The following is a 22,206-nucleotide window of genomic DNA, read 5'->3' on the forward strand; positions in this document are numbered from 1 at the left end:
TGGCTTATGCCTGTAATCCCAGCACTTTGGGAGGCTGAGGTAGGTGGATCACGAGTCAAGAGTTCAAGATCAGACTGGCCAAGTTGGTATAAAGTCCCATCTTTACTAAAAATACAAAAATTAGCTGGGCCTGTTGGCAGACACCTGTAATCTCAGCATTTTGAGAGGCTGAAGCGGGCAGATCACATGAGGTCAGGTGTTTGACACTAGCCTGACCAACATGGAGAAACCCCATCTCTACTTAAAAGTACGAAATTAGCCAGGTGTGATGGTGGGTGCCTGTAATCCCAGCTACTCAGGAGGCTGAAGCAGAATTGCTTGAACCCAGGAGGAGAAGGTTGCGGGGAGCCAAGATCGGGCCATTGCACTTCAGCCTGGGCAACAAGAGCAAGACTCATCTTAAAAAACAAAACAAAAAACAAAACAAAACAAAACAAAACAAAACAAAACACTACTTGGAATGCTTTGTTAAAGTGCAGACTACTTTTGGGCCCCATGGGCAGAGGTTCTAATTTGCCCTTTCCCAACCCACCCAGTCTAAGGTGCCCTTCCTCCATTTCTTCAGAGGATTCTGGACTTATTTCTATTACGGTGTGTGTTATGTTACATTGCAACTTTTAATTTTTTTGTCTGTCCCCCACAGCTCACTTGATTGTGGGCCTATGAGGATGGGAATACGTAGTGTCAGGCCTTGTATCTCTAGTCTCTGGCAGGCAGATGTACAGGAGCCCAGGAGCAGAATGGCAGAGTCCCTAATAGCTGGATTCTGGACCTTGCAAGAGCTGTTCTCTTTTTCCAACTCTGGCAGGATGTCCAGGGGCTTTAGAAAATGAGGATGAGGAAGGTCAAGATTCTGTGGCTTTAAAATGAGCCAACTGTAGATGGAGGAAGAAAACTTTCCCTGCAGAATGAGTGGGATTTTTACAAGGCCTCATTGCCCCATCATGGAAAGACTTGCCTCAAATCCTAGTTTGTCACTGCCTGGAGCCAGCTCTGTCACCATGGGGTGAACTTCAAGAGTCCAAGGAGAAGACTTTCTGCAGCCGGGGAAAAATCTTTACTGTCCTCCATCAGGAGCCCCTGATTTCAGGTCATTGTTGGCAAAGGGACAGGTGTCCGTGGCCTCCTCAGAGGCAACCTTTCCTGAGTACTGTCATTCCGCAGCTTCGCTGCCCTTAGGAAGACTTCTGGGGTTAAGAACAGGAGATCAAGATCTGTCCAGCAGGGGCATCTGACTCTGATGTGGGGGCCACCTGCTAGCTACCCACAGAAAAGGGGCAAAGAGGCCCAGAACTGTGCTTGAGACAGAAGCACATGGGGCCTTGACCTGCACAGGGCAGGGCTGTCACTGTCCACCAGGCTTCAGAAGGTCAGCCTTTCTCCTGCTCCCCACCTCACTCCCAGGGCTCAGGGAATAAATCATTTTTAGTTCTCAGGGTACCCCATGCTCTCTCACTTCTGGGTTGTGTGTGCATCAGCCCTAACACAACCGTCAGCCTATTTACTGCATTTTATTGCAAGAAATTTAACTCTTCAAGTGACTTTTCTATTTGTGGTGCAGCTTTTCCTGAAGTTTGAAGGAGGAGCTGCTCTGGGGTGGGCTTCCTCTGTACAGTGCCGAGCACTCAGCTCTTCTTCCTTTCCCTGCTTCTCTCTCCCACCCCAGTTTCCTGGGGAGCTCTCAGTCTCCTCACTCCTTTGAGTACTAGACCTTATTCTACCACACACAGTAACTTCCCCCTTATTGTAAAGCCTCAGATCCACCCATTACCCTGGACTTAGAGGTCCTAGAGGTTCAGCTTTTGCTGACATTTAAGATCCTGGCTATGTCCTGCCCCTGCGTCTCAGCTGCCCGGATTCCCTAAAGCTCAAGTGAGTGCCTCACCACAGTGCACCAGAGCTCTCACCAATGTGCCTCTCAACTGCTGATTATTTATTTATTTATTTTTGAGATGAAGTCTTGCTCTGTCTCTCAGGCTGGAGTGTGGTGTCATTATCTCGGATCACTGCAACATCCACGTTCCAGGTTCAAGCAGTTTTTTGGCTTTAGCCTACCAAGCAGCTGGTATTACAGGCACCTGCCACCATGTTCAGCTAATTTTTGCATTTTTGGTAGAGACAGAGTTTCACCATGTTGGCCAGACTGGTCTCAAACTTCTAATTTCAACTGATTCAGCCCCCTCGGCCTCCCAAAGTGGTGAGATTATAGGCATGAGCCACCACCCCAAGCTGATTGTTAAATTTTCAAAAATTTTTACAAGCTGGTTGTTAAATTCAGCCAATATGAAACATTCAGCTATTATAATAAATACTTAGGGCTTATCGTATCCTAATTACTTTACTATAATTTGCTATCACTTAAGCTCTTGAGATCATTTATCTCTCTGGTATCCACATGGTGGAAGCACTATAGAATTTGTAGCATATTCTGCATCTCTTCCCAAATCTGTGTTCAGTGGTAGCTTGTGGGAGTATTTCCACCATGAAGACTGGCAAATGCTATAAATCAGAGATTGATTTATTATTTCAACAATTATCTAAACTTAAGGGCGTAATGGAGGAAATGTTAATGATGCAGATTAAACTTACAAATGTGTTTGTAGCAGATACATTGTGAATAGCATGAAAAAATGAAAAAAAAATCTTCTTTCAGTATTTAGAAACTATAATCCTATTCATCAAAGAAGCATTGGTAAATAAATTCTGACATTCATTTTAGTTTTGCTTTTGTCTTTTTAACATAAATAATATCTACCAATATTCTGTTAGAAAATACTTGCTCATTAATTATAACAACAGATTTTCCACAACCTAAGCATTCAAAAGAAAATCAATAAATACATTCTGTGAAAATCAATTGATTGTATGAAATTTACAATAAACAGTATTGTATATTTGTTATTTATAAATTATATGCTAGAATAATTTTTTATTACTTTCAATAAATACAATATATATTAAACATGTCTTCAGTTGTTCTGTTACATAGTGTGCAACAAATTACAATATTCTGCAGCCATCAGTTATATACAGAGCATGAAGAAACTATTATTCAGAAAGTATAATCTTTCCATGTATAACTCTACAAGGAAGAACTACCATATCTGATATTAAATATAACACCTCACTAAACATTCTGCATGGGAAGTCACAGACAGTGCTTGTGCTGTTTGATGGAAATGGCTAAATTTCATCTTTGGAAGAATTAACCTGACACCTATATCATGCATATATATATGTGTGTGTGTGTGTATATATATATATATATATAGACAGAGAGAGAGAGAGAGACAGAGACAATCTTGCTCTGTCTCCCAGGCTGGAGTACAGTGGCATGATCTCAGCTCATTGCAACTTCCATCTCCTGGGTTCAGGTGATTCTCTTGCCTTAGCCTCCTGAGTAGATGGGATCACAGATGCATACCGTCACGTCTGGCTAATTTTTGTAATTTTAGTAGAGATGGGGTTTCACCATGTTGGCCAGTCTGGTCTCAAACTCCTGACCTCAAGTGATCCACCCACCTCGACCTCCCAAAATTCTGAGATTAGAGGCATGAGCCACTGCACCTGGTTAATATATTCTAACCCACTATGGGAAACAGTCTGGCATCAGGAAAGCAACAAGGATTACACATAATTTTATAAACCAGCACACAAAGTTTTAAAACAGTTCTGAAAATGAAGCTAGCTGTCTTGAGTCAAGGGAATAAAAAAATGTCAGTATTGACCATTTATAATTTCTGACATTTGTGGAGACGTTAAGAGTCTGTTGTAGCGTAGCTACATAGAGTATAATTCAGGCATTTTTGTTATTTCACTTGGGTTCAGATTGTAAATTCATTGCTGTGAGAAAAGGATGAAGGCAAATTTTAGCAGCAACCTTTACCTGGCGCTTAACCGGAGTGCTCTGAATTTTCACATTGGATGCTCAGCACCATCCGCTGTTGCTGCAGGACCCATTCGCTTTTTAATCTCAGCTGCCATCATCATGAAAGACTGTTCTACATTCATTGCATTCTTAGCACTGGTTCCCAAAAACAGAATTCCATGAGAATCAGAAAATTCCGTTGCTGTTGTGTAGTCTATTGCTTTCTTTGTGGTCAGATCACATTTGTTCACTACCAAAAATTTGTCCCCTACCAACAATTTGTCGACATTTTCATTGGCATAACGGTATATTTCCTGCAGCCACTGTTTAACGTTATTGAAGGACTCCTGATCTTTCACAGCGTACACAACTATGATGCCACGGGCTCCTCTGTGAACTGGAGGTGATTATTTGAAATCTGTCCTGGCCTGCTGTGCCCCATATTTGAAGCTTGATTGTCTTTCTGTCTAAGTGCTGAGGCAGGAATCAGAAGCCTCAGCCTATTCCCACATAAATAATGAAGAAGAAAATATCTAGAGATATAACTATAGTATTTATTTATAGGTGATCTTACTTATTCATAGGTGATCTTAGTTATTCATAGGTGATCATTAATATATATATAAATGTATATACTCAGCATAATCTTTTACTAATGCCTCTCAGATTGCAAAATGTGAACCTAAGGTGACATTGTGAAAGAAGTGACCCTAAAGCAAGATGCTTTAAGCTCTCTGTCATGTCCATGTGAGGGCTGCTGGAGGGTGCCTTGGCTATGAGGCACCACCAGAGCTGGGAAAGTGCCTGCTGTTTAGCAAGCTATGGAAGCGGACATCAAAGATGTCTCCTTCCACAGAGGAGCTAGGAGAAAACTCCACTTCCCCAAGCTCTTGCGGTGGGCCTAACAGCTGTGAGGTAGGCCTGCAGACATCTAGGGGAATTAAGAATTGTCTCTATGTGATGCTGTGCTTCAGTGGTCACATTCCATGTCCACCTTCATGTTCTGCTTCTGCACCTGGGTCCTCTTTTTCCTAGAAGGTAGAATCAGTAAAAGTAACATAAATCTTAATGTCTTTGTCCTCTCTTGACAAGCATGGAAAAGTGCTGACTCATTATACTCATTCCCTCATTTTGGCTACTTGAAAGTTCTATGATCAAATTCCGGGGAGTGGGGGAGACTCAGCTCCCCTGAGAGGATGTTATTCCAGGCTCTTGGTTTCTCACTCACCCAGGATTGGGAGTGGGGACCACGCTGGGTGCAGTCAGTGATTAAGTAAATATAGGACCCCAAAAAGTTTTGCAGAAAGTGATTTATTTAGACAGAGAAAGAGAAAAATAAGAGAGAAAAAGATGAGAGAGGGAAGCTTCCACAATGATTTGGAAGGGGATCCAGATATGCAGTCCACCCAAACAAGAGAGATAGGGACTTTTAACATGAGAGGAATTCTCACCCCCTTCAAGTTTTCTGAGCCTATGAAAAGTTCCTTTAAACTTCCACTGGAGTGATTGATCTTTGATTTTTTCCACATGAGTGAAAGTTTAAACAAAGACCTCTAATTCCCAGATGGAGAGGTGGAGGGGAGGTACGGAGCTGGGAAGTTCTTGTCTTCGAAACTATGCCCCTTATGGGCCTGGAAAGAGAATACATTCTCTTACTAGGCCCCTATCTATATGATATGTGATGTACTTGACCCTATCACTGATCACCAATGCCTTGCCCTATGTACCCTTCCCCCAGCTTTCTAGTCAGTAAAAGTCAGAGTGTGCAGACACTTGGGGCCACTGCCTGACTCTGCGCTTTGGTTGGCAGTGGACCCCTGGGCCCAAACTCTCTATCTTGGTGTCTTGTGTCTTTATTTCTACAGTTTCTCATCTCCTCACCAGTAGACAGGGCTCACAGGACCCTGTAAGGCTGGACCCTACAACATCTTACCTGTAGACCAGATCCACATATGAGAGTCACAACTCTCCCTTTCAACTTTTTTCAAATGAAAAATTCAGAATCTCAGCAGGGGATTGTTTATGCGAGATGGCAACAGTTCTTATTGTTGACTGGGTGTACATACAAGTGTAGCACTTTCACCTCTGTGCTGGGCCCTGTTATTACTCTCTGTACCACAGAAAGTTTAATAGGATATTTGTGAGAGTTGCAATCTGCTCTGAGATTTTGTGGTGATATAATCCCGTGATATTACACATTGCCTTAAGTCCAGGCACAAGAGTCAATATTTATCCTATTTGCTGGGTTTAGGTATAAAAGTCATCACCTTGCCTGTAAGCTGGGTTCAGAAATGAGTTACCATCTTATTTGTGGCCAAGTCTACATATAATAGACAAAATTTCAACTGTAGACTGTGCTTACAAATGAGATTCAAGATCTCATCAGTGGGATCTGTCCATGTGTGAGGGTGACAATCCTGTCAGCTGGGTGTGCACAGGAGAGTAATAATCTCCTCTCTCTGTTGGGCTCTGTTATGACACTCTCTGTACAACCTGAGCATTTCATGTGATATCTGTGAGTGTCATAATCTTCTGTGAACTTTGTACATGTAGGAGACCCTGGACTTACCCACTGTTCTAGGCTGAGCTACAAGAATAAAAATCTTTCTTATTGTCTTTGTCCTGGTATGAGAGTCATTGCCTTACCTGTGTTTTGGGCCCAGATATGTGTTACAGTCTGAACCCTTGGCAGGACCCAGGAAGAAGGGCCACATCACCTAAGTGCTGAATCCATCAATGTGTTAAAATTTTTTCTCAGAGTGGGGCCTTACCCTGGCAGAAATGTCACATCACCTAAGTGACTGGCCTAGGGATATGTAGCAATCCCATCTGCATTAATGCTAGGCTCAAACACTCAAGTCACTCAGATGTTAGGCAAGGTATGTGTCACAATCAAACCTTTGGGACAATCCAAAAATGAGATTCACAATCCAGCACATGTCTCAGCTCCAGGTATGAACGTCAACATCTCCTGTGAGTTTAGCTCAAATACATGAGTCACAGTCTTAACAGTGGACTTGATTTGTGCATGAAAGCCTGGTCAACCTACACAGTGTGCCTTGGGAGAAAAAATCACAGCCTAACAGGTGTCCTTAATCCTGATCTGAGTGCCACCATCCAACCTGTGGACTGTATTCACATATGAGAGTCACAATTCTAAGTTTTGACTGTCTCCAGTCTGGAGATTCAGAGCCTCAACAGTGGGCTGTGATCATGTGTGAAGGTGACAATCCTTACTGTCAGCTGGGTGTAAATATGAGGGTCACAATCACATCTGTGTTCCGGGCCCTGTTATGACACTCTCTGTAACACTGGAAGGTTTTATATAATTTGCATGACAGTTGCAGTCAGCTCTGAGACTTTAATTCTTATATGGACACATGATCTTACCTGATTTCCTATTTAGAGGCACAAGAGTCAACATTTTTTAACTGGCTAGGTCCAGGTATGAGAGTTATCACTGAGCCTGTAAACTGAGTCCAAACACACCTGTGAGCAGTGACTGGATGGGAGAGTCACATCACCGAGGTGCTGGGCTAGGAATATGTAACAATACCCGCTGTGGAAAAAGTTTAGATAGGAGAGTCACTTCATCCTGGTGCTGAGGTCAGCAATATGTAAAATTTTCTCCTTAGGGTGGCAGGACTCAGGCAGGAGTGTCACATCATTCAGGTGCCTAGTTCAGGCCTATGTTAAAATCCCTCCTGCCAGCAGTACCTGGGCACAAGAGAAGAGTTACACTACCCGAGGGTTGGGCCCAGAGACATGTCACAATGACTCCTGTGGGCAGGGCTCAGGCAGAGGGTCACATCTCATGGGTCCAGGACCCAGGGATATGTGCAACACCCACTGGGGGCAGGGCCCAGGAGAAAGAGATGGGTCACATCACCAGGTGCTGGCCCAGTGATATATTACAATCCACTTTGAAGACAGCACCAAGGCAGAAGAGTTACATCAACTATGTGCTTAGGCCAGGTGTATGTTTCAATCCTATCTGTGGGATTAGCCCAGGCTAAAGAGGCAAATCACTAGGAAAACGTATAGGTGAAAATCACACTTGTGTGTGTGGGCCAAAAAACATGTTACATCACCTGGATGCCAAACCAGGGATATGTCAAATATTTTTTCTGTTGGCAGGGCCTACACAGAAGAGTAACATCACCTTGATGCTGGGCTCGGTGATATGTCACAATTACCCTTGTAGGCTGGCCTAGGTAAAAAGGAGAGTACAAAACCTAGGTATTGAGCTCAGGGATAGATCACAGTTCTCCCTGTGGGCAAAACCCAGTCAGGAGACTCACAGCACTTGGGTGCTGAGCTTAGAAATATGTCATATTGTCCTCTGTTGGCAGATCCCAGATAAGAGAGTCACATTACCTGAGTGTTGGGGCCAGCGATATGTCACAATTACCCATGTGGTCAGGGCCCAGGCAAAAAAAAGAGTCACATCACCTAGATGCTAAGCCTATTGATATGTCACAAGTCCCACTGCAAGCAGGACCCATGTAGAAAAGGAAAATAATATCACCTAGGTGCTGGGTTCAGTGTGATGTCACCATCCTTCTGAGAGCAGGGCCTGGACATTGAGTTATATGTCCTAGGTTCTTGGCCCAGGTATATGTCACAATTTTATTTATGAACTGGGCCAAGTCTGGAGAGTCAAATCACTCACATGTAGAGAAAGGCATATTTCACAATGACACTTGTGGAAAGGACAAATGATAAGAGTTACCATCCCGCACATGTCTTGGCTCCAGTTACAAGAGTCATCATTGTGTCTTATGATTTGGTCCTGGGTAAATGGAACAATGCCACCTGTGGGCAGAGAGAGGGAAGTAAAGGCGCATCACCTGGTTGCTGGCCCAGGGACATGTCACAATCCTTCTTCTGAACAGAACCCTGGCAGAGGAGTCACGTCACCTGGATCCTGGGTCCAGTGATACCTCAAAACCCCCTCATAGGCAGATCTCGGGAAGGAGAGGAGACTCACTTCACCTAGGTGATTGGCCTAGGTATATGTCACAATGGCCTCCATGGGCAGAGCAAGAGAGTGACATCACCTTGGTGCTGGACCCAGCAATGAGTCACAATCTCCTCCGTGGGAAGGGACCAGCCAAGCAAGGAGAATGACGTCACCTAGGTGCTGGGCTAAGTGATATGTTACAATACTTCCTGTAGAAAGAATCAGGAAGGAGGGTCACATTGCTGGGTACAGTACTTAGCCAGCTATACATCATAATGTACTCAAAGTGCAGGGTCAAGGCAGAATAAAGTCACATTACCTATTTGATAGACCCAGAGAAAGTCACAGTGTCCTTTATAGGCAGGACTCAGGCAGAAGACTCATATCACCTCAGTGGATGCTGATCCCAGTAATATGTAAAAATTCCCTTGGTAGACAGAGCCCAGGAAGGAGCTTCACATTACTTAGGTGATGTCCAGGTCTGTGTCACATTTTATCTGTGGGTTGGGCCTAGGAAAGAGAGTCAAATCACTCAGGTTCTGGATAAATGTATATGTCCCAATCAAACAATTTGGAATGTACAGGAATGAGATTCACAGTCCCACACAAGCTCCAGACTTAGGTATGACAGGCAACTCCTCTTGTGAGCTGGGTTCAAGTACAGGAGTCACAGTCTCAACAATGGGTAAGGACTGTGCATGAGAGCCCCAATCCCACCTGCAGATTGTGTTCCAGTAGGGGAGTCACAGCCTCACAGGTCTGCTGACTCATGGTTCAAGAGTCACCAAGCCACCTGTGGACCAGTTCTGCATATGAGAGTACCAACTTGCAACTGTTCTTATGTGTGAGATTTAGTAACTCATTAGTAGGCTGTGTTGTGTGTGAGATTAGAGATTGTGTCAGCTGAGTCTTCTTATAAGAGTCACAATCTCACCTGTTGGGCTTTGTTATAAAACTTTCTGTATCATTCTAGAGCTTTATACAATAGGCCTGAGTCTTGTAATCTTCTGTAAACTTTATAAATGAAAAGGTCCACGATGTTACCCATGACCCTAAGCCTGGCTATGAGAGTCAAAATATTGCCTACTAGCGGTGTCCAGATATAAGAGTCATCATTATGCCTGTGACCTGGGCCCAGGTATATGTCCTAATTTCACCTGTGGGCAGGGACAAGACAGGAGAGTCACATCATCTTGGTGCTAGGCTCGGTGATATGTCACAATGCCCACTGCAGGCAGGGCACAGGCAGAAGAGTCATATCATCTGAGTTCTTGGTTCAGCGGTATGTCACAATTCCTACTGTAAGTAGGGCCCAGGCAGCAAGAAGTGTCACATTACCTAGATGCTGAGTTTTAGTGATATGTCACAATGTTCCCTGTTAGCAGGGCCCAGACAAGGGAGAAGAGTCATGCCACACAGCTAATTGGCACAGAGATTTATCAAAATCTTGACTAGGGGCAGGGCACAGGAAGAAAAGGAAAGTCACATTACCTAGATAATGAGTCCAGCCAAATGTCACAATGTTTCCTGTGAGCAGGGCTGAGGCAGAAGCATCACATCACCTATGTACTCACCCCAAGTATATGTCACAATCCCAACTGCAGACTAGACCCAAGCAGGAAAGTAAGATTAATCACATGATAGACAAAAGTATATTTCAAAATTGCACCTACAGGAAGATCCTGGAATAAAATCTCTAATCCTGCACATGTCCTAGCTGCAGGTATGGGACTCAACACCTCCTGTGAGCAGCATCTGTGCATGCAATTCATGATCTCAACAGTGGACAGGATCCATACACGACAGCCTCAGCTCCACCTGAACACAGTGTTTTGGTAGGACAGTCACAGCCTATCAGGAGTGCTGAAGTTTTGTCCAGGAGTTATTATTTTACTTGTCAATCAAATCCATGTATCAGAATCACCATTCCAACTTCTGATTGCCACCAGGAACGAGATTCAGAACCTCAGGAGTGGGCCGTGTTCATGTGTGAGGGTAACAGTCCTAGCTGTTGGCTGAGTGTGCTATGAGAGTCACAATCTCATGTGTTTGCTGGCCTGTTACAACATCTCTGTACCACCCCAGGGCTCTATATGATATGTGTGAGTTCCCTAATTTTCATGACTTTTCTACAAGTAGGCCAAACAGAAGCATACCTGTTGTTATAAGCCTAACTGTAAGAGCAAAAATCTCTCTTATTGGCTGGGTTCCTGTGTGAGCATTACTATTATATATACTTAGCTGAACCTAAGTATATGTAACCATCCCACCAGTGGGCAGGAGGCAGGAAGGTGAGTCACATCATCTTGGTTCTGGACCAGGCCTATGTCTCCATGCCCACTGCAGGCAGAACACAGGCAGGTAAGTAGCACCATGTGGGTGCTTGGCCCATTGATATGTCTGAATCTTTTCTGTGGGCAAGGCCCAAGCAGGATGAGAGAGTTATATCACCTAGGTGCTGGGGCCAGCAATTTGTCACAATCTCCCTTGTAAGCAGAGCCCAGTCAAGAGGAAGGAGTCCTATTACCTAGATAATGGGCCCAGTGATATGTCACAATCCCCACTTGGGGCACAGCAAATAGAGAAAAGAAGAATCACATTACCCACATGAAAGGCCCAAAAATATGTTACAATGCTGCCTGTGGATATGTCACAGGAAGAAGAAGTAAATTTCATTCCTAATTGATTATCCAGGAGGTTACCACAATCCCCCTTATAGGCAGGGTTCAAGAAAGGCATATCACCTAAGTGCTTGGCCCAAGTATATGTCCCAGTCCTAACTGTGAGCTGAGCCCAGGCAGAATAGTAAAATCAATCAGGTGCTTGGTAATTGGATATGTAACAAGCACACCCTGGGGACAGTCCAGGGATGAGATTCACAATCCTGTACACATCGCAGCTCCAGGTATGAGAGCCCACTTTTTCTGTAAGTTGAGTCCAAGTCTGTGACTCACAGTCTCAGTGCTGGACTGGATCCATGCATGAGAGCTTCAACTCCACCTATGAGCAGTGTCCTGGAAGGGGAGGCATAGCCTCATGACTGTGCCGAATCTTGGTCAGAGAGTCACCATTCCACCTATAGACAGAATCCACAAGTGAGAGTCACAATTTTATCTTTTTGCAATCTCCAGATGACAGATTCAGAACCTTAAATGTTGACTGTGTCTATGTAAGTGTGTGATATTTATTACTGTTGGTTAGTTTTGTCTAAGAAACTAACAATCTCACTTGTGTGCTGGGCCCTGTTATGACACTCTGTAGCACTGAAAGGTTTTATAGAATATGTGTGAGTGTCATACTTCTCTGTGATCTTTCTACAAGTAGGAGATGCAGGGCCACACTGGTTGTTCTAAGCCCAGGTACAGGAGTAAAAATCTTCCTTATTGGCTGGGTCCACTTATAAAGAACTGTTACCATGCCTGTGAGCTGAATATTTGCAAATGTCAAAATTCAACCCGTGGATATGAACTAGGCAGGAGAGTCATATAACTAAATGCTGGGCCAGTAATATGTCAATACGCCTCCTGTGTGCAGGGTCCTGGCAAGTAAGTCACATCACCTGTGTGCTGGGCTCAGTAATATGTCACTAGCCCTACTGAGGACTAGGCAGAGTAGTCCTCTGACTGTCACTGTTATTTTAGGGCATGGAAGTGTGAGCTGGATCCAAGTACACCAGTAACAATCTCAACAGGTGTCTGAATCCATTCATGAGAAGCACAATCACACTTGTGGCTGTGTCCTTGTACAGGTGTTATGGCTTACAGGTGTTCTGGAAGCAAGTCTGAGACATCACCTGGGTGCTAGATCTAGCAATATGTCACAACTCACACTTTGTACAGGACCCAGGCAGGAGAAGAGAGTCACATCACCTAGGTGATGGATCCATAGATATGTCACAATGCCTCTTCTTGGCTTTGCTCAGGCAGGGGGGGCATATCACTTGGGTGTGGTACTCATCATTATGTCAAAATCCCCACTTGTTGCAGAGCTCAGGAATTAGAGAATAGTCTCTTTACCTAGGTTACAAGCCAGTGATAAGTCATAACTCCCGTTATGGGCGGGGCATGGGCACAAGGGAATAGTCATATCATCTAGGTAATGGGCCCAGGGATATGTCAAAATTCTCCCTGAGGACTGGGCCTAAGCAAGAGAAACAGATTACCTAGGTTATTGGCTCAGTTATATTTCACACTCCTACTCATGAGCTGTACCCAGGCAGGATAGTCAAATCAGGTGCTAGACAAAAGTATATGTAACATCACACCTGCACAAAGTCCAAGGATGAGATTCATAATCCCGCACATGTCCCAGCTCAAGGTATGAGAGTCAACACCTCCTGTGAGTTAGACCCAAATACAGCATCAACAATCTCAACAGTGGTCCGAATTTATGCATGAGAGCCACAATCCCACCTGTGACTGTGTCCATGTACAGGACTCACATCCTACAGCTGTGCTGAAACCTGGTTCGAGACTCACCAAACTACCTGTGGACTGGATCTATGTATGCAAGTTAAAATTTCAACTTTCTACTGCCACCTAATGTGAGATTCAGAACCTAAATAGTTGTTTCTGGACGTGTTTTATTGTGACAATTGTTACTGTTACCTGACTGCGCATACAAGAGACACAAATTCACAGATTCACCATGGCAGGAGAGTCACATCACCTGATAGCTAGGCCCAGTGATATGTCACAATGTCCACTATAGGCAGGACACTGGTAAAAGAGTCTGATAATCCTGCGCCCTGTTATGACATTCTCTATACCACTTGGAAGCTTTATACAGTATGTGTGAGAGTCACAATCTGTCTGAGACTTTCATGCTTATATAGTCCCAACATCTTATCAGTTGCCCTTGGCCTAGGTATGAGAGTCAGTGTCTCTCCTATTGGCTAGGTACAGGGTCATCAGGGTGCCCATAAGCTTGGTCTGGAAGTGAGTAACCATCCTATCTGTGCCTGGATTCATGTAGGACAGTCACAATTCCAGCTGTTTACTGCATATGCATTTGAGATTCAGGCCCTCAACAGTAGGCTCTGTCTACATGTGAGGATGACAATGTTAATTGTCAGCTGTGTGTTCCTATACAATCACAATTTCACTAGTGAGCTTGTCTTTATTATTATATGTTGGGAACCAACCCAACCGTGTACGTGGTGCCCATGTCCCAGCAGTGGCGAGGGAGTGAGAAAAGAAATAAAGACAAAGACAGAAGAATGGAATTTCCAGCATGGGTCCAGGGGTCCAACACACCCTTGCAGCATGATTTGCGTTGGCATTGAGATCTGGGCTTCATGCACTTTTATTGGGTGCATTATCTTGTTAACCTTGCAGGCTGTGGGGAGGGAGGTTGAGGAAGAAGATAGTTGGAGGAAGAGCATGTGTCTGCAGCATTCAATAGCAAACGTGGTTATTCTAAGAAATGCTAACTAAGGACACTGAGATTTTACCACCCATTGTCTATTCAGGTGTTCTGGGAAGAGAGGTGCAGCGGATAAGGCACCATGAGGTCTGACCACACACAACGCATCGAGGGGCTTTTATCTCCCCAGCATTGTGGACACAGTAATTGGAATTGCTCCATAGCCTAAGAACATAGGCAGAGCCTGTGGCATTCCAGTGTGTCTGCCCTGCAAGACCTTCGGGCCTTAACAGCTCCCATCTGCAAGACCCTCCGAGCCTTGTGAGCAGAGGTTGCTTTACTTCCCAGAGTCTTTTGCATAAGTTTCTTTTATGAGATCCTCACACAAACTCTATGTTGGAAGACTTGTGGGACTAAAGCAGTTTTTTCTGCTTTGCAGCCACACTGCACCATTCCATGGTTCTAGGGAGCTCTCAGATGGTCCTCACCGTAGGCCTCCTGTTACTGCTTGATCTCTGCTTTTATTTTACTGCACCATAGTTTGTATATAATCCATGGCACAAATCTCAGTGTATGAAAAGCAAAGCAAGCTTGTAATCATTTAACTATAAGTAACACAGTTCTGCCCCTGGCCATCTCTTCCCACATCTCCTCCCTACTTTTTAGCTAAGAGAGTGAAAGCAATCATGGCTTGTTCATGTCTTTGGTTATCTCTGACATTTTCTGCTGCATTTGTAGACTAAAAACTGACTGAATAAACAGAAACCTGCTAAAGAAAATTATCTATTGCTTATTCTCCAAGAGTTTTAACCCACTTGATAGGATTCAGGCTTGAAAGCTCATCTGTAGCTCATTTTAATATATCAGTTGCAGGTAAAACATTTAAATGAGCCTGTGAGCCCTGAAAAATCTGTTCCTTTAATTTGGCAATGCCCAAGGTTAAATTGTCCTTGTTCCCTAATAAGTGTCTCCTTACTTGTTCCCAATGATGTTCATTAGAATTATAAGTATGAGGGGTAATACAATAATCAGATGTTCCAGTCATAATTCAATTGTAATCTGTGTTCTAAGCTCATTACTGAATCTCCCATCCAAATTAGTCTGTCAAAGATCATTAATTTGATTTGCCAATTTTTCATCAATTCTTGTTTGAGAATTCCAAAGGCTAGAAACATTTTTCTGCCAAACATCCACATGGTGGGCAGTTTGAACTGAGGTGTGCAAAGCTACTCCTGTATCTGCAGCAGTAGCTGTCACAGCTATAATTCCCATGATAGCAGCAAGCAGAGTAAATAAGTATCTTTTTAATTGATTTAAGATTCCTTTTAGTACCTCTGTGATAATGTGTACTGAAGGAGAGACTTCCCATGGTCTGTTAAGAGTTACTGGAATCCACACTCCTTCTCTGGCTCTGACTAGTAAAATACTATTTTCAAGATTAAATGTTGAATCAATGCAAGTAAACAATTTATACAGTTTTCATGGGTAAGGGTTTGAGTATCAGATCTAATGCTTACATTTCTTACTACCAACATATATGGTGACTTAACACAACTTTGAAATGGAATAGTTCTGTTTAAGGTTAAATCAATATTAAAAAAGAAGCTCGATTGCTTTTGTGCCAATGGATCCTTTCACTTTTCACACACTCATATGAGCTGTTGCCATAGCCAACTTCCACAGCTCCAGATGCTCTGGCCTTAAAATGGGTTTAATAAGCTTTGGTCTGGGTGGGGCTGTTCCTTTATCTTCCTATTTAATGGGAAAATGAGATTCTATTCTTTTAGTAAGTTATTTCTAGTTATTAAGAATTCGGTTATTTCTAACAATATCCGCACATCTACACAAGATACCTGTCTAGTACATCTTTTAAAAATTCACCTTTAGAAGTCCAATCAATGATTGTTCCACATGCATTATCTTGAAGTATGACTGCCCTGTTAGCTATACAATATTTCCAAGTAATATTTTCTAATTGAGGAGTCCATTCTGGATTGATTTTTGAGCAGCTTTTTTTTTTTTCCCTTTGGCTTATATTGATTAGTGTACTCAAAAGTTGTGTAATGTCCATTGGGTTGTATCTTATACAGGGTATCTGGTCTAAAGGACATTCCACTGATGGTATGATAAGTAGGACCAGTTCTATTATCCATTGGGATGTGTATCAACCAGGTTTGGGGCTTTAGGGTTAAACACCCTATAGCTTTCTCGAGACAGATAGGAGGAAAGCGATATCCAAGAGAGACATTCATTAACATTCCTTCCTCCTCTGGTTGAGCAGAACGCCGGTCATCAGTAGGACCAGGCATCCAAATGCTATTATTTATGTACACCTCTGTAGGTGAATCCATCCAAATGATAGGTCTAATCAAAGGTGGGAATGGCACATAAGCCCAATATGTATAGTTCTCTTCTGCTGAAACAGGGTTATTACTTACCATGGCAGTCATAGTCATGACTGCTGCCAGAATAAGATTACCCGGTGTCACCTCCATGCGAGTCTCCTTCAGGCTTGCTGTTGCCATCTGCACCAGACTCTTCATTTACCCCATGTTGTTGGGTCGGCTTTCTGTGTTGCCTTTATCCCTGAGACACTCAGTTCGGCTACCTTATGCCACACCACTCCTGGGCCTGGTTTGTTTCTCTTCTTGCTCCGTGGGTTGGAGGGTTTCATTGTAAAGCTTCAGTTGTCTGGTAGGTACCCAAATGTGAGGTTGGTTTTTGCCTGGTAAAATACAAGCATAGCCACTTCCCCAGGTTATAATCTTTACCAAGTTCCACTAACTGAGGGTGGAATCTTTCCACCATACTGTCTTTCCTTCATTCGGATTAATTTTGTGTCCAACACAATGTTGTTCTGCAGCCGTGGACACTTGATCTTTGGAAATGTTCAAAAAATTTAAAGTGATTAGTGCCAATTGTAATTGTACATAGGGAGCAAAATACTCCTTATTTTCTCCTCCACTCCCCCATTTTTTTTGTTTTGCCAATTGAGCTTTTAAGGTTCTGTATGCCTTTCTACTATTGCTTGTTCCGGGGAGATATAGGGGATTCCTGTTGTATGAATCATGTTCCAGGGTTCTAGGAACTGCTTTAGTGACTTACTGCAGTATCCTGGCCCATTATCAGTTTTAATTTTTTGTGGGATTCCGATAACTGCAAAGCAAGAAAATAGGCATTTTTTAACATGTGCAGTCTTTTCTCCGCTTTCAAGTTGCCCAAATGAAATGAGAGAAAGTATCCACAGTATCATGAACATAAGATAATTTTCCAAATGAAGGAACATGAGTAACATCCATTTGCCAAACTGAATTTGGTATAATCCTCTAGGATTTACCCCTGCCTCCTGAGTGGGCAGCTGGAGAACTTGACATTGAGGACAATGTTAGACAATTTGTTTTACCTGTCTCCAAATTAAAGAAAATTTATTTTTTAAACCTACTGCATTTGTATGTGTTAATGAATGAAATTTTTTTTAGCTTCTGTAAAAACTGGAGAAACCAGTAAGTCTGCCTGTTCATTTGCCTGAGCTAACGGTCCAGGTAAACAAGTATGTGCTCGAATGTGTTTGATATAAAATGGAGTTTCTCTGCTTCTAACTGCTTTTTGAAGTGATTCAAATAGCTCTCTTAATTGATCATTCTGAATGTATTTTACAATGCAGTTTCTATATTTTTTGTAGAATGTACTACATAAGCTGCGTCTGAAATTATATTAACTGGTTGCTGCATATCTGTAAGAACCGAGGTAGCTGCTTGTAACTTTGCTCTTTGTGCTGACTGAAAATTTGTTTGGATAACTCTAGGAAAAGGATCTGTGTAAGCTGCCTTTCCATTCTTAGATGCATCAGTAAAAACAGTAACTGCACCCTCTATTGGCTGATTTTGGGTAATTTTAGGTAAAACCCATGATGTAAGCTTTAGGAACTGAAAAACTTTTGTTTCAGGATGATGATATCAATGTTGCCTACAAAATCTGCCAAGCTTAATTGCCAGTTGATCTAATTGATGCAAGCTTGTTGAACTTGTTTTTTAGTTAAAGGAACAATTGTTTTGTCAGGTTCATATCCAGACAATCGAACACTCCTTGTTCTGCCTTGACTAATGACACTAGTTATTTGATCCAAGTACACAGTTAAAATTTTACTTGTATTGTGAGATAAGAAGATCCATTCTACTAAATTTTCATCTTGAACAATGACTCCTGCTGGAGAATAAGGTGTTGAGAATACAATGAGCTGTGAGTTACTGTGAATTCTTTCTACCTGGACTTGCTGTATTTTTTCTTCAATTATTTTTAACTTCTCAGCTGCTTCTTTTGTTAACACTTTTTTATTATTTGAATTTGGATCTCCTCTTAAAATTGCAAATGTATTACAGCTTGCATAAGTAGGAATACCAAGGGCTGGCCTTATCCAATTAATATCTCCTAACAACTTTTGGAAATTATTTAATGTTTTCTGTTTGTCCTTTCTAATTTCTACCTTTTGAGGGCATATCTGCCTCTCTTCAACTTGCATTTCTAAGTATTTTAGTGGTGTTGAGGTTTGAATTTTATCAGGAGCTATAATCAGCCCTGCTTTTTGAACACATTCTTTTAGGCAATTATAACATAAAACCAACTCTTATTTCATTACTGCAGCACATAATATATTATCAACAAGTGAATGATACAACATTGAAGAAACTGCTCCGTAACAGGCTGAATACCATTTACCACAAAATTCTGACACATTGTAGGACTATTTAACATTCCTTGAGGCAAAACCTTCCATTGATATCTCATAGCTGGCTTTTGGTTGTTTACTGCAGGTATTGTGAAAGCAAATTTTTCACAATCCTGCTTTGCCAGAGGAATTGTAAAGAAACAGTCTTTTAAATCTATGATTATCAAAGGCCATTCTTTTGGGATCATGGCTGGTGAAGGCATAGCCATGGGTTGACTTACTGCATTTATTTCTCTCAGGTCAGTCAGCATTCTCCATCCCCAAGATTTTATTTTTAATTACAAATACCAGGGAATTCCAGGGAGAAAATTAAGGTTCTATATGCCCTCTTACCAGCTGCTCTGTGCTAATTCATGTAGAGCCTCCAATTTATGCTTTGGAAGTGGCCACTGCTCAACCCAAATTGGTTTTTCTGTTTTCCATGTTAAAGCAATGCATTCTGGAGGCTCATCAGTGGCTGCTACTAAAAATGGTAGTCAATCTCTGCTCTGTCTAATTTTATAGCAGCTTCTATAGGTTGAGTGATTCCACTTTTATTTTTTCCTGGTCCTTTTCCAGGCCAGTATCCCATTTGAGACATAATCTTTTGACATTGCTTGCTGTAAGTGTTTGGTGGAAAAGAAATTTCAGCCCCTCACTGATGTAAACTGTCTCTCCCCAACAAAGTAATGGAAACATCAGTAACCATGGGTTGAATAGTGTCTTGCTGACCTTCAGATCCCACACAATGCAAAATCAAAGAGCTCTGATGAACTTCAGAGGCTATTCCAGCCCCGACTAATCCCATGTTAGCCTTTTGTTTTGGCCAGTGCTTGGGCCATTGACTAGAGGTTGTTATAGAAACATCTGCTCCAGTATCTACCAGACCCTTACAATTTTTTTCTGGATCCAAAACTTTGCTGGCCCAGTACACTGCTTTTTCTTGAGAAGTACAAATTTGCTTCTTTCTTACTGCATCACTGGTTCCTACTTTTACATAAGGTAGAAACAGTAATTGAGCAATTATATCTCCTGGTTCTGCATTACAGAGTGCACTGAAAGTCACTATCAATTGAATTTCTCCCTTTAGATCTGGATAAACAATTCCCTTATGAATCTGAACTCCCTGCAATTCAACACTAGCCCTACCTACAAGCCCTACCGTATTTACTGGTAGAAGCCCGCATACTCCTGTGAATAATTTCTTTGTGTGTCCCCTGGGAGAATTGTTACAGGCCGAATGCAACACAGATCTACTGTTACACTTCCTGGGGTAGCAGAAGACAACTTTTTTATTATGATGCAAGCACTGTCGCCTAAGCCAGATTCTCTTCTGCATTCTGGGAAACAAACTGCTGAATTGAAAATACCCCAGTTTGGATCAGGGCCCAAGGATGGCTCCTCCCCGTTTCCTGCTGGCAGTGTCAGTGGCAGTGTCAGTATCATTTGGAATGATAGTGACTAGCCTAAGGCTTCCTTTTTGAAACGGTGGGCAGAGATTAGGTGGCTCTCTTGAGTTGTTTTGATTAGCATTTTTGCCTTGATTTTCTTTTATACCGTTACACTCCTTTTTTGTGTGCCCAAATTCACCACAGCTGTAACAGTTACCTGGAGAATTTTTTACTGAACCTTCCATTTTTATTCCTGCCATAGCCTGAGCCATAATCATAGCTGTATGCATCATTCCCCCTATTCCATCACAAGCTTTAACATACTCAGTAATCACATCTCTTTCTACTGGAATCTTTCCTTTTATCGGACTTATAGCTGCCTGACACTCAGGGTTAGCATTTTTATAAGCCAGCAATTGGACTATAACCTGTATAGCATTATCATCAGATGTGGATTTTTGAGCTGAATCTTGGAGTCTGGCAATAAAGTCCAAATATGACTCTTGTGCTCCCTGTCTAATAGAATTAAAAGATGAATAACTGGTACCTGTATTCTAAATTTTCTTTGATGTTCATAGGCAGCATATAGGTATTTGAGCAATTGCATCATCTGCCAAAGTAACTTGGTGGCCTATGTGACCCCAAGTGCCTTCTCCCAATAAATGATCTTCAGTAATGGGTACTGAGGGTTGGGCTTGCTGATTTGCCCTCACTTGGTCTATGGCAGCATCTTCCTACCAAGTCCTGAATTATAAAAATTGGGAAGGTGTAAATGCAGATTAGGCCAGAATCTCCCAATCATAGGGGTCATTCTTTTATTATTTGCAATTGAGTGTAACAAAGATCTATCAAAAGGAGAATTAGGCCCATACTGTCCTATCGCTTCTTTTAAGTCCTTCATGAGCTTATATGAGAATGCTTCCCATTCTACTCTGTACTGTCCTCCGGGCTGTGCAGGAGGATGTAAAATAACTGGAAAATTCCAGACTTCTGAGTTTCCTGGCAACCTAGCCTGTCTCATTGCTGCTCGTAGGCCTCTTTCAGCTGTGTAGGTAGGTGCTGGAGGGCCATTGTAGGGAACCACTGTGCCCTCTGGTTGCTCATCAATATAAACTATAGCTGTTGTGACTTCTACCCATTGTCCTGTTAATTGTCCTGGTGGTGGAGGTTGTGCCTCCTGAGTTTGCCACTTAATAAATGGATTTGTACCTTGCCAAGACTGTGGAGGAGGTGGCCATTCATGACGACCTTATTTTGGTGGTGTTGGCTCAGTTCATTTCTGAGTGAATACTGAAGGAGGTTTCTCCAAACTGTGAGGCATTTTAGACACGTTTGCATAGATTACCTCCTTTTCATTATGCCCTACTGAGATTACTCTTTCCGTTTCTCTTTTTTCTGACCTGACAGATTTTCTATCAAACTTTTCTTCACTATCATCTTCTATACTAATATTTACACTGTTCTCAGGAATTCCTATAGCCCCCTGACTCTATTTGCTAAGAGTGCTTTTCACAATGTTCTCAGGAGTTCCTACAGCCCCCTGACTCTCTTTACTGAGAAAAAATACTACTGAGTAGTATTTTTTAAAGGTTCTAATGTGGCTCTCACCATGGCCCAATCATTCCACACAGTCAGTGGTATGAATTTTCCTTCATCCTGTGCATATTTGAGTTCTTACCCAAATCTTTCCCATACACCAACATCTAGAGTTTCAATATCTGGGAACCATGGACAGTCCAGATCCACTGCCTCCAAGAGAGTAACAAGATATTCCATTGCAATCTTTACACTCCTTTGTTTAAAAGTTCCCGAATAAGAAAAAAGTAATTATTATACTTGCTGTGTGATTTTACCATTTTATGACCCTAGAATATTGCAGGTACACTAGCTTACCGCTAGGTCGACAAATACACGT

At 42.4% G+C, this 22,206-nt stretch overlaps 1 pseudogene; it reads right to left on the bottom strand.

Moving 5' to 3' along the window:
• Positions 1-1,086: 1,086 nt before the first annotated feature.
• On the bottom strand, positions 1,087-16,720 carry LOC108298264 (annotated as a pseudogene).
• Between the last annotated feature and the right edge of the window lie 5,486 nt (positions 16,721-22,206).

The sequence above is a fragment of the Cebus imitator genome, unplaced genomic scaffold (genome assembly GCF_001604975.1).
Source record: "Cebus imitator isolate Cc_AM_T3 unplaced genomic scaffold, Cebus_imitator-1.0 Scaffold924, whole genome shotgun sequence".
Taxonomy (NCBI): Eukaryota; Metazoa; Chordata; class Mammalia; order Primates; family Cebidae; genus Cebus; species Cebus imitator.